This window comes from Syngnathoides biaculeatus, chromosome 11, assembly GCF_019802595.1.
Source record: "Syngnathoides biaculeatus isolate LvHL_M chromosome 11, ASM1980259v1, whole genome shotgun sequence".
NCBI classification, from domain to species: domain Eukaryota; kingdom Metazoa; phylum Chordata; class Actinopteri; order Syngnathiformes; family Syngnathidae; genus Syngnathoides; species Syngnathoides biaculeatus.
Window position 1 is genome coordinate 21,272,900 of NC_084650.1, and position 13,907 is coordinate 21,286,806.

A 13,907-nucleotide genomic window follows, 5' to 3' on the forward strand; every position below is an offset into this window, starting at 1 on the left:
ACGCCAGACTCCTGCCATTGATACATAAAATAATGTTGGCCTTGCATAGCTCTTTTAGTTCATCCGGAAACCAAGCCAAAAAAAGTGACCCGATGTTCATGTTTCAAATATAGTTTCGAGTTTCTTCGTCTCAAAACTAAGAAGTAGTAAGACTTCACATATGATATAGCAGCTGTTTAATTTCTACCTTAAATCTATTCAATCATCTGAAATAATGATAAAAAAATACTACACATCTGATAATAGTTCATCTTGAATTTAAAATGGAGCAGTAACACATTCATTCATTCTCGCCTTCATTCATTCATTTTCAACCACTAATCCTATGTAGGGTCAGAGGGAAGCTGGAGCCTACCCTAGCTGACTTTGGGCAAGAGGCAGTGGGCGCCCATGACTGCAGTGCAGTGGACTTGTAACAGCAACACAAATTTGTCTATCTTTGGGGGTGCCCGAGTGCTGGAAAATTGCACTAGCATCTGTAACGATTCAAGACTGCTTTTAACTTTGGTGGACAAATGTAAGGGACCATAGCAAAGGGAGACTGGGGGTATCTTGTCGAGTTCAAAGCCCCTGCTGGGGGAACAGTGACACAAAAAGGGAGGGTCAGAGAGATATTCCAATTGGGTGGCCTTTTTAGGGCTGTGAAGACTAGGACAGAGCAGTGGGGCATTGGATATTGAAACCCTCCCATCTTACTGTGCACTCCTCCATTGAACCTCCAGTGATAATATAAAGAAAGAAAAAGAAACTTCAATGTGTGGTGCAACACGGGTGCTTTATTTGCTAATATAAGCAGAGGACAAATACCAATCTTCAGGGGCCTCCTCTCATTCGTTCCTCCTGAAGGTTTGGACACGCGACCACCGGGCTCTAACAAGAACTTAACTCATTGTGATTTATTCTCCCAATTTTATGGAGAAAAATAGGAACAGATATGCTGGCTGTGGTGGGGAGAAAGTGCTTCCCTTCTAATGTGAGTTTGGTACTTACTCGTGCATGTGCACAGGAAAACAGGACAAATAAATTTGTTATTCTAAGTTTAGACCACCCCGATACTTTTGGCGGCCCCACAGGGTGGCTGCGTCGAGTTGACACATACATTTGATACCGACTCTGTAATTCCTCCCTGCGGTTTACACAGTGGAAAAGCACACACCCATTTTGAGCTCCACTGAGTTTCTGTGTTTGAGAAGAAGGTGTCCAAATTACTACCCTACATGGAACCATCAGCCACCAGCCATGGCTCAGACAGTATCATGGAGGGATCACCACACCACACCGGTCCTCGTTGCAATCCCGCATTACACTCTTCTCCCAACATGTGTCTGCATCATTCCTGTCATCACCACCCAACTCTACTAAATATCCCAGTTTTTCAGGCATGATTTCTCATTCGCATGTGGTCTAGCCCACCTACTTCAACCTTTTTTTTTTTTTTTATCCTCACCTACTCTTACTTTTCCCATTTAACTTTTTATTTGCTGACTTTCTCCCACGCTCGCCGAGTGTGTGCACCTGCAGACAACAAGCATCAGCATTAAACCAATCCATCTAGCCTTTTAAGTTATATGAAGGGATGTAAAGCTGATTTATTTCCTAAAATTACCAGCCCTTTATGATACTTTCTAGCAGACTGCGGCACCAATAGCTCAGTGCAGAAGGCAGAGGAGCAGAGTCTCTGACCTATTTAGGAAACTGGCAAGAGAGCAGCCGGGGAACATCAGAATACTTCAAAGGCTCCCTTTGAATCCATCGTTACGGCCAACTTAGTGTGAGCGTGCACCCACACAAGCACATCCACATCCAAATACACCACCTCTGAGCATGCACAATCTTCATCAGCTTGTAGTCTCATTCCCAAGCTCTCTCTCTCTCTCTCTCTCTCTCTCTCCAACCCCCCCCTCCACTCCCCAAATATATTCTGTCTGAGCTCTTCGTTTGAACTGTGTCCCACATTGCTAAGTACGGAGAAGTCAGAGAAATCACATTAAACGGTGGGTCTGCCACCAGCATCATGACTCAGGCTGCACCATGAAAATTCCCTTCCTGGCCCAGATGTATAGAAATGCATCGACATTGACAACAATCTTAGTTCTTGCAAGGATAGTACTATTATTATTATTATTTTACATCTGACCTGGCAGTCAAACATCAAACATGTTGAGGGACATCAACAATATCCATCCATCCATAGCAGTTTTCCTCTTTCAGGTTGCGGGTGTAAAATGTAATTCTAAAAGAGCCAAACAATATTTTCAAAACTAAATACAAGTGTATTCATGCATTTTATGTAAGACCAACAGTTTAAGAGTACAATAAGTCTATAAATTCATTTAAATAATATGATGTTGCTAACCAATGATGAAAAAAGTACTTCTTACCATTAATCCAACTTCTTTGCTGATGGCTTTGTCGTCAGTTTCATACGTCATTAACGTCATTATATGTCTTCCATCCGTAATTTGTTGATTGTTTTTTAATGTTCTTTTTGTTTTGTTTTTTTAAACGTGAGGAAGACTTTTCATATGCATAGGTAGAACCAAGCATGGTCAGTACAGCAATACCCACACGCCGCAGTGTGTGGTATGTGACAGGAAATGTGCTCCATGTTTTCACAATCAGCTGGTCTGCAGGTTGAATTTTTTTTTTCATTTCTCCCTACCTATGACCGCTCGCCAACAATGCTTGCTGACAGAGGCATGTCTTTATGAAAAAAAAAAAAAAACTTCTGGTTTTGGGCAATGCATAAGGACGCTCTCATTATAAACCACATTGAAAGGCTGCGTAAGGACTAACATTTCTAATTACGAGTGTACCCCTTTAAGAGCGGAGTTGGAAGCGGTGCAAGGTAAACTAGGAAGAAGAGTGTGTGTCCGTCATTGGTGGTCGTGCAGCAGGTCATTGTTCGAGAAAGTTACGCGCGTTACCAAAATTTAAAAAAAAAAAGACATCTGGCCGATCGCGATGGACACATTGAGCACCCCTGCTGTATTCAGTATGTCGTTATGAGAGCTCTGTGAGCCATACGCAACCACCAAAAAAGCCAGGTATGGCTCCCAATCCATAGGTTCCCGACCCCTGGGTAGACCATTGAGTGGTTGCCAACCAATCGCATATGTAGACGTAGACTAACAACCATTCACACTCACATTCACACGTCTTCAAATAACCTAACATCCATGTTCTTGGAACGCAGGTGGAAAGTACGTGGAGAAAATACAAACTGAGAACCGGGAGGCAAGAGCCCAAATATGTGTAAAAATATTACCACCGCTTACAGCGTATTTTGCATTTGTGTTGCATAATGGTCAGCACAGGTAGCAAAAGTGAAACAATTAAAACACAACTGTCTCAACATAAATACACCAACTCAAAACTGATCACACTTGTGGTTAATGATGTGAAGAAACCATTATAAGCCAGTTCATGCAGCCATGTGTGTTGAAGTTTCACTAAGGATAGCAGCAATTAGAGAGACCGAGGCAGACTGTGTCGAGGAGGCACAATATAAGACAAAGAACAATTACACATTCCAGATGAAAAATGGGCAACTTTCGTAGACGATATTATTGTCCTCAGTTTGACAATGAGCGAAGCGGGAATGCACCATTTGCAGCACAAACCACATTCTGTGTGCACTGTAGACTGAAGATTCAGAGACATGAACAGGTAATTGTTTTTTCATGATGTACTTGTTGACAGTGTGACTCTTTATAGGGCTGTACACAAACAGGTGTACAACTTGAAGGCCCAGTATCTTTTTATATTTTTTCCATTGTAAAACAATTACTGGACAAAATTTTTGGTTTTGCAAAATGCATTCCTGTGTCCACAGTTACAGTAACCCGATAAACTCCTCTAAAATCTCGCTGTTTTTTTCAGCATTTGAGCTTTTATAGTTCATATCGACCAGTGACATTCCGCTATGACCCTCTTGGTGGCGTACCCAAAATGATGTACTGTGGTGGAAAAGACAGACAGGCAATGATCATCATTATTCTGTGTTTCTGTAGGATAAAGTAATCATACAGCTATTAAGGTGTAAACTATAAGATAATTGCTGTGAATAAGCTCAATACATCTTTCCAAGGACATCCTGGCTGCCCAACAAGGTGTCTGACATAAAATGCACCAAGCAATTCCTGCACTAACGCAGCAATAATTATGTGCGTTGTACTGCATGGGATATTTCTGTGTAACATCTTCATCACAAATGATGTGCTATGCTTTGCTCAAGAGCTTTCCTTCTCCATATGCATCATTTCATATTGGTCACAAAAGTTCACCATGCTTTCTTTTGTCGAAAATAATCTGCTTCCACAACATGTGAAGGTATTGGATGTTTCCTGGCAAAGTACAAATGTATAACCTGCATTAACTGTCCTTAAATATTGTAGTTAGATTTATTTCTGAAAATTCACTTTAAATTCATTATGAAAGTTTGGCAGCAACCCCGCCTCTCGAAGATGGCTGAGATGAGTTCCAGCACACCTGTGACCCTTGTGAGGATAACTGGTTCAGAAAGTGAATGAATGAATGAATTTTGGCATCTTTTGTACAGCTATAAATCAAATCTGCTGTTCGCTATACTGCACAGCCTGCCCTGAACAGTGGACAGTTTTCACCACTGTATTACAGAACCATGGACAGAGCCAACCCTCTATCGCAATAGCTATAGCAGTGAACGTCAACCCCCAGTCTGTAGATCGGCCGCAGTCTGTTACGTATTTGTTACCTGGACGCATAGAAAGAATGGACAATTGATATGATTGGCATTGTGTTGTGTTTCACGTGTGAAATGTATTTTTGTCTGAATATTGACCAGCTCTTCTCTGTCGCATCAGCTGTGCATTGCAATTGCCAGGTTGCGACTGCACAGGCTGCTTCAGCAGTTCTGTTTCCACTCCCAGCCGACTTGCTACCGGTGGCAAGGTCAAAGAACCAATCATTTCATAAAATGACTCCGTTCATTGTGTTAACTGAAAAGATTCTTTCGAATGAAACATTCGCAAACAAAACAAGAATGAACTGCGTATCAGTCACATGATCCTTTACTAAAAAAAAAATAAGCCCGTACGACCTCAAAGAAAAAGAAAGCTTATTTTAATAGAAAATATCAAGAGTCCTACCTAAAATATGGAATTATCTCAATAAATAACTCTCACGCACAGTCTCCTCTGTAATGTGGTGACAAGTTTGCCAACAACACAAGGAGACCAAGCATTCTGGACAAAAAGATAAGGCGTTTTTTTTTTTTTTTTTTTTTTTAACAGAAAAATAGATCAACTACATTCCCTGTTGCTATTTACATCATCATATCTTTACGATTTCTGCAGTGATGGGAATGAAGACAAAATTACAGAGCAAAATGACAGCTCACACTGATTCTGCATTATGGTCAGTTGTTGTATTTAACATTTATATTAAAGCCGGTTGTTTTCATTTATTTTTGTCTGTATGCATCTGACAACTTGACAGCTGGTCCATAAGGAAAAAAAAAGCCTACTATCAAAAAAAACAAAAACAAATTGAGGAACACTGATATAACAGGAAAAAAAAAGACTCGTGTGCTTGTGTAAAAACTGACTGGATTAGTGTATCTATTACTTGAGGGTCTTGACATTTCCAAATTGTGTCACTGAATTGTGTTGGTCAACTATTGTTGTGCTATGCATATCTTTTATTTTGCACATATTCACGTAAAATAAAATGGTTCGGGGAGAAGAAAAATGAAATAATAATGACAAATATGTGATTTTTGTATTTACTCTCCAGATTGTCATCAGTATGATTATTCCCAATTGTACGCATCCATATGGTATAGTGACGTTCCTTTTTTTTTTTACTTTGTGCACCCCTTTACGGTTATCAGTATGTGTTCCTGCAAGTAGCTTGAGTGATTATTTTGGGTCATAATATCTGAATGTTGCTGTCTTATGTGTGTATTTGTGGGACTGTGTGTACTGCAACGCACCGGGGGGCATTTCTTTGTGTAACATTTTTGCGCCTTGGAGCGTTAAATAAATGGATGAAAGTGCAAAAAACATTAGCGGGCCTTTTAGTGTTTCCCAAGAACTGACAGCACAATATAACCTCTGTGGTACTCAATGGTAACATTGCATGCAAGTAAAGAAGATAACTTATAAGTAATTTTTCTATTCATATTCTATTCATGAATAGTCTGAATGCGTGTGTTAGTGCGCGTGCATACACACGTGTGAGTGTACCGAGACGGGAAAGAAAGATACAGCTAAACATGTCTGCAGTATTACTATTAAGACACTTAAGATGTTTTGTGCATCTTTTCTCTCTCTCTGTGTAGTAGTAGAGCTGGCCCAAATGGACTGCACAGTTTCTTTTTACTGAGATGGATCTGGGACAAAGGTAGGGAATACTTTTTTTAGGCAGTGGGACTGAGGGGTGACTTAGGGTAATGTGCAAGATACACTCAGTGGGTTTTCTGAGGGGACATGCTAGAGTCATAAATACATTCAGGGCACAGCAAATAGAGTGTACTCGAAGTGTCACAGTAGGGGGCCGCTGAAGAAATGTTTCAGTTACGGTGGACAACTCACAATACAGCAGATGAAGGTAGTCAGTAATGCTGTTTACCTGTATATCATATATCTAATTGGCACTATGAAAGAAAAATAAACCATACAGCAACACTAAACTGGAACATAACATCACAGCTACAGTCCTTAGTTAGGTCAGCAAGGGGATGTTGGACAGATGGCATAAGAATTTTATATTTGGAAAAATAGTCTGTTCAGGAAAAAAAACTGTGAGTCAAATTTCTGTAGAATGTATTTTTTTACAATTGCAACATAGTATTATTATTATTTATTTATTTATTTTTGCATATAATACCACTGCCAAATATCACACTACATAAGAGCACATATTAGCATTCATGTCTGTTGATGTCTTTGATTGCACTTTATTTGTCAGTAGAGTCTCATAAATTTCAATGTGTAGTCTTAAGTATGTGGATGAACACAATAATACAAACTGATGCTTATGCATAGCTGTCAAGTGACCCGTTTAGGCTGTGACAGTACCCTGTTTTACCTCTTTGCACGGCTGGCGTCCCGGATTAGTATGATCCTGTTAATCTTACATATTGTAATCATTAAAAAAAAAGAAAAAAATGTAGTTCTGCCTCTCTAAACTGAAGGCTGTCACTCGCATCATGAGAACTGCAAGGTTACTACTGACAGAGGGAACGAACTCAAAAGAAAAATTAAAGAGATGGATGGACATGATGAAGGCATTCCTACCGCCCTCCTCCCAAAAAAAGGCCTGTAAATATTAAGAAAAATGGAACCAGGAATTAAGTTTTATAAAGAAGAGCAAGATGGGACACAGTCACACATTTAGCAGGATTTGGAACTGGGATTTATGGGAGAAGGAACAATATCCGCCAGCATGAAAAATCCAACAAACACCTGCACTGGCTGGAGGCACAGAAATATGCCCAGGCAATGTCAGTATTTGTGATTCCAAATACCACCAAGAAATGCAGGGGTTAAAGTAGACATGCTGTTTGCCAAAAACAATGTTGCTTTCACCTTCTGTGACGACCTCAACAAGTGTGTCGTTGAGCTGTTCCCTAACTCTGCCATCACACTGAAATATTCAGCAGGAAAACAAAACCCGCAAAAAAAAAAAAAAAAACAATGAAATGCAAATCATCAAAAGGTAAGTTGAGTCAAATTAAGTATGAGTATTATGTATGCGTATGGTACCCATTCAAAATTTGACAGGTATGCTTTAATTCAAGTATTAAATAAATCTGTCAATACCTCATGTATGAGCCTTGCTTTCATCAAATATCCCAAGGATAAAAATTTAGACTCACTGTACACACCACATTTTTTTTCCATCTCATGCAAGTGACAGATTTTCTACAGTGGCTTCTACTCGCGAGAGGAAAGCCCCACTGTGTGGTTTAAAAAAAAAAATAAAAAAAAAATAAAGTGAGAGCCCAGAAAGACAGTACAATATATTTACTCATGGTGAAACACTCCATTTACTACACTGTGTGCATGTGGCACATGGACACAAACAAATATTGTACCCCCAACCTACCTTAAGAAATAAGATGATGACATTCTTAATATACAGTAGCTATTTGAATGCTTGACTTTACACTTAATGGGTAGGCAGGCAGTCTTGAGACCAATTTGTAGTCAAGCAACTACAAATGTAAAAATTCAAGTTTCTCTATTATGTCTCCTTTAAAATCATGATGAAGCCTTAATTTGCCGTCAAGAAAGATCATATGACATATTTAATGAGATTTATACAAGTACTGTTTGCTTAACTTTACCTGCAGTTTATATTTTTGGTCTGAAATAATTCCATTTTTATTGAATTCTTATTTAACAATAGGAGGGTAAAATGGACTAATCCCTTAAAAACAAAACAAAAAAAAAAAACCACAAAATCCAGACCGACTCTTAATGATGATATTTGCTTTTGTAAAACAGCACTACCACTGCTGGCTGCCAGGATATGGACAGATGCAGCCAACGAGGTTCAGTGCCAACGGGTGCAGGGCAGTAACGTGTCTCACAACAGAGGATAAGGTCGCAGACCCAAACCTGCACTATACCCCCAGGCTGTATGAGATGGCCACCGTGGCCGCAAACATGTCATAGGCCTTGGCAGAGGATGACGATGACGACATGCTACCACCACTGCAGGCCACTCGCCTCAGCTAAAAACTTTTGAGTGTTCACCTAATTTATATGGACAGTGGATTTAACACGTAAAACCCTAAATATCTAGCTCAAAACAATGCATCCCGTAAAGCGGTGGTCACTAACTAGCAGCAGGCCTTGGTCTGGCATCACACCCAGAAACAGTCCCATACGGACCCACACTACATTTCCAAAGATGGGGGCCAGAGCAGCTGAAGACTTTGTTCTACACAGTGGACAGAGAAGCAGAAAGAGACAGTGAGGTGGATGGATGACAAAGACCTGAGGGTCTGGCAACATGCAGGAGGTCTACAAGATATGATGGGGCGAGGTTATTGATGGCCTCGAAGGTCCAGATCAGTGTTTTGTATTGGACGATGTAGTGGAATTGTTTCAGAGCTTGGCGTAACCCGAGCGGTGGGGGAAATAGGAATTATCATATGTGAGGAAAAAGCAGCATTTTCTACATTATGCATACATTGATGCACACCAAAGCTACAAAACTTAGTTGACCTTGAAACAGCAGAGCATTTTGAATTAAGGACAAAACAATAAAGTACATTTTCCACTTCTTTCTTGTCGATGTTTCCAATAGAAGAGCTGTAATGATGTTGCTGTGGTAATTTTCTTGTTCAGAGTTCATTTTTACAAAACGGAGTTTTGCTCCCATTTATTTTATGTTTCTAATTCAGTATTTAGCGTGCCATCAACAATGCAGGATATCGCGACAATATATTTCTTTGTTATGGTTGTAGTGTCAAGGAATAAAAAGCCACATGCAAAGCAGCAGTAGGCACAGAGATGTGAGTCAAAAAGTTTTAAGTCCACAAAAGCTGTGCATAGTAAACGCTATGGAACTTATACACTTGAAAAGAGGAAATAAAATTGTAAAGTTCAACATCATAAAGTGAGTGAGGCATTAATTGGATGAAATACTTTAAAACTTGTGTGCATATATACTGTACATATATTCCCCCAATGCTTTATTTGAAACTTATGATATCCAATGTATGATGTCTGATTATATGTTGTCTGTTTTTTTTTTCATATTGCATTTTCCTCCGCTGTTCTGGTTAACTTCAGAACATGTTGGTTCTGATTTAATTACCTGTATTTATTGCTTGGTTTACGAGGTGCAATACAAAGTTGGGGGGTTGGGGGACAAAATAGTTCACCTTTAAATAGAAAAATGGTCGATATGAAGGAAGCAAAGGGGCCAGTGAATTTGTCCGGGTCATTTCATTCTCGGGGTGTTGAATCGATCACAACTAGACTGTCGAAGTGGTCATCAGAGATGTTTCGCTTCTCATTCCTGCAGGCTCCATCAGTTCATGTAACGAGGAGTGCTTAGGACTGAACTTGCCTGAGTTGGTGTGGAAAAAAAAAAAAGAATAGTTATGCTCTAAATTAGAGGCACGCTGCAAAAAATGAATTGTATAAATGGTATTATCAAATGGTATCAAAAGAATATACCAAATGGAACCAAAACAATATATCATTTCGTGTTTAGAGCATGACTCTACCTTGACCTACCTTGACTAAGCTGGGTCTGGTGGAATATGCCCAATAGACAGAAACAGGGAGATGTCCATCCTAACTAGATGGCCAAGCCCCCTCATCTGTCTTCTCTCAATGCAGAGAGTAGCGGCTGTACTCTGAGCTATTTCTGGATGAACCAATGTTCTCACTCTAACAATAAGGGAAAGTCTAGACCTGGGTACTCAATAGGTGCCTGCAGACCATCTATTTGTCACCCCCATTCAATTACAGCCTTTTCCAAAATTAGAGGAGATCAGGCGCTCTCATTGTATGATAATACAAGACAAGTAGGTCATCTAAAGTAAGTATTACTTCTGTGTTCAGTGGTATATGATTTGAGCAGACCGATATATGTGGCATGGCAGAGTGTGAAACTCTAACTCGAATCAGCATGTGTGTACAAGATTAAAAATTTAATTTGGGTGGTATGCCTCAATGACAAAGTGATAAGTGCCTTGTTTGCAATAGTCATTACTTGTTGCACAAGTATACATTATTAGATGGTAAATGGAGTGGACTTATATATCACTTTATCTACAGCATCAGTGCCCAAAGCACTTTACAGATGCTCACACATTCACCAATTTAAACCCATTCAGACACCAACATGTGTCTTTCGCAAAGGACAGTTGGAGCCATGATTTGAACCACCGACCCTTTGGTCCACTCTCCCAGCTGACCAATAGCCATGACATGAACTTTAATAGTGAAAGTATTGATCACAAGGTAATTTTCCTCTAAAAACTGGGAAACTTGATACAAGAGGTGAAATGTTAGTTGTGGTTGATGGTTTGAATAAATGAGACTTGTGTTTTAAAAACATTGTCATATTGCATGTGGCCACACCGGCCTCAATAATTAAGCCATTAACCTTTTAATAAACATATTTGCAGCCCTTTAGGATTTGTATTTCAGTACACCTGGTCTAGACACTAACAATTGGATTGTACTTTGTAAAACTAAAACATTCGGTTTGCTTTGCATGGGACCAGTTTTTTTTTCTCTGCACTTGGGCTATGGACTCAGGGTGAATTAAATTGGGGAAAAAATGTCTGTGGTTGCTGGTTTTCCTCTAATTATTCAAGTGATTGATTTATTTTGCGTTTCTGTTTTTCGCTAACAAATCAAAGCCCACGTTTAAATACAGTTCATCTATTTTCCACATTAATATACTCACTGAGCTACGGGGTCTCATACTCACAGCATCATGTATTGACAGCAAAACAATTTAATTGTTCAATCTTTTTGCAGATTCATAAAAAAAGAAAAAACTGAAATATCACAGTCTTAACTGTTCAGGCTCTTTGCAGTGACACTCATATTTAACTCGGGTGCTGCCCATTTTTTCTGCTCATCCTTGAGATGGTTTTACACCTTAATTGGACTACAGCACTGTTTGATCATACTAATTGGACTTGATTAGGAAAATCAGAACCTGTCTACCTTACAGCTCACAGTGCATGCCAGAGCAAATGAGAATCATCAGGTCAAAGGAACTGCCTGAAGAGCTTAGAGACAGAACTGTGGCGAGACACAGATCTGGCCAAGGTTAAAAAAAAAAAGTTTTCTGCATTTGCTAAGTGTGCAGTGACCTCCATAATTCATCCATTTTTTGAGCCGCTTTTCCTCACAAGGGTCGCGGGAGTGCTGGAGCGTATCCTAGCAATCTTCGGAGAGGAGGCGCAGTACAACCTGAACTGGTTGCCAGCAAATTGCAGGGCACATAGAAACAACCATTCACACTCAGATTCACACTTGTGGGCAATTTAGAATTTTTGAATTAGCCTACCATGCATGTTTTTGGGATGTGGGAGGAAAGCGAACACGTAAACACAGGCAGGGCCGGGATTCAAATCCAGAACTGTGAGGCAGATACTCTAACCAGTTGTCCACCATCCCGCCCCTCTATAATCAATCGCTTATCCTCACGAGGGTCACGGGAGTGCTAGAGCCTATCCCAGCTGTCAACGGGTAGGAGGTGGGGTACACTGTGAACTGGTCGCCAGGCAATTGCAGGCCACAGAGACAAACAGTGGCACTCACAATCACACACAGGGGCAACTTAGAGTGTCCAATTAATGTTGCATGTTTTTGGGATGTGGGAGGGAACTGGAGTGCCTGGAGAAAACCCACGCAGCCACGGGGAGAACATGCAAACTACACAAAGGCGGGGCCAGGATTGAACCCGGGTCCTCAGAACTGTGAGGCCAACGCTTTAGCAGCTGACCCATCGTGCCGGCCCCTCTAGAAATCCTTAAAAAGAAAATGTTTGGGAAGACCAGAACCCTTCCTAAAGCTAGCCGTCTGGCCAAACTGAGCAGTAGAAGTTGAGTCTTGGTGAGAGAGATAAAGAAGAAGCCAAAGACCACTGTGACTGAGCTTCAGAGATACAGTTGGGAGAAAGTTCGAGAAAGTCAACCATCATGGCAGCCCTCCAACAGTCGAACTTTCTGCTAGAATGGTCCGACGGAAGCCTCACCTCGGTGGAAGACGTGAAAGCACGTATGGAGTTAGCTTAAAAAAAAAACAAAAAAACGTGATGGACTCCAAGATGTTGAGCGATAAGATTGTCTAGCCCGATGAGAACAAGATCGACCTTTTTGGCCTTTTTTTTTTCTAAGCGGAATGTGTGGACAGGTACTGCTCATCACCTGTCCATTACAGTCCCAACAGTGAAGCATGGTGGTGGCAGGATCATCCCGTGGGTGTGCTTTTCAACTGCAGGGACAGGATGACTGGTTGCACTGGAAGGAAAGGTGAATGCAGCCAAGTACAGGGATATCCTTGATTACAACCTTCTCCAGAGTGCTTTGGAACTCAGACTGGGCTGAATATGCACCTTCCAACAAGATAATGACACTAACTACAGAGCTAAAATAAAAGAGTCGTATTCCTGAATGACCCAGCCACAGCCTTGGCTTAAACCCAATTGAGCATCTCTGGAAAGACCTGTAGAACTGGAGAGGATCTGAAAGGAGAAATGGGACACAATCTCCAAATCCAGGTATGAAAACATTTTTTCATCTTCCCCCCAAAAAATAATGGCTGTATTAGCTCAAAAGAGTTTTTACTAAATACTGAGCAAAGGGTCTGAATACTTATGGTTGTGTGGTTTTTCAGCTTTTCCTTTTTAAATGAATCGGCAGAAAAATTCAACATTTAAATTTTTAATAAGGAAAAAAAAAGAAAGATTTTAGCAAATAGCTACATTGTAACAAAAGTGAAAGTTTTGAGGGCGGGGGGGGGGGGGGGGGGGGTCTGCATACCTTCCGTAGCATGGTCAAACCTTAGCTAAAGTCTGCATTATTTCAAATATATGGTGATGGTGTTTCAGCCAAAATCATCATGTCTATCAGTTTTGAAATACTTTTGGACTTAACCGAACATGATTGAACGGACTTTAGCATCATCCATTACAGTTCTATAAAAAAAAGTTAGAATTGACTTGGACTTCGGATTTAACTGCATGCTTGTCAGACCATCTCTTCAGTCCCTTGAGTTTTCTCCTCCTACCAATTAATTGAATCTGTCTTCAGTTACCCTTGTCCTAACTGCCCAGATGCAGTTGTACATGCACAACATCCGGCAATAACACAATCAATGGAGCACAGATGCAGAAAGACCAGATGTCACTTGTTACTGTCCTCACCCTGTGCCATGTGC

General features: G+C 40.4%; 1 protein-coding gene across 1 annotated transcript in view; it reads right to left on the reverse strand.

Annotated features, from left to right (window-relative positions):
* The window catches only part of tenm2a (teneurin transmembrane protein 2a), a 336,697-nt gene that overhangs the window by 237,157 nt on the left and 85,633 nt on the right, over window positions 1-13,907 (reverse strand). The window lies entirely within an intron of this gene.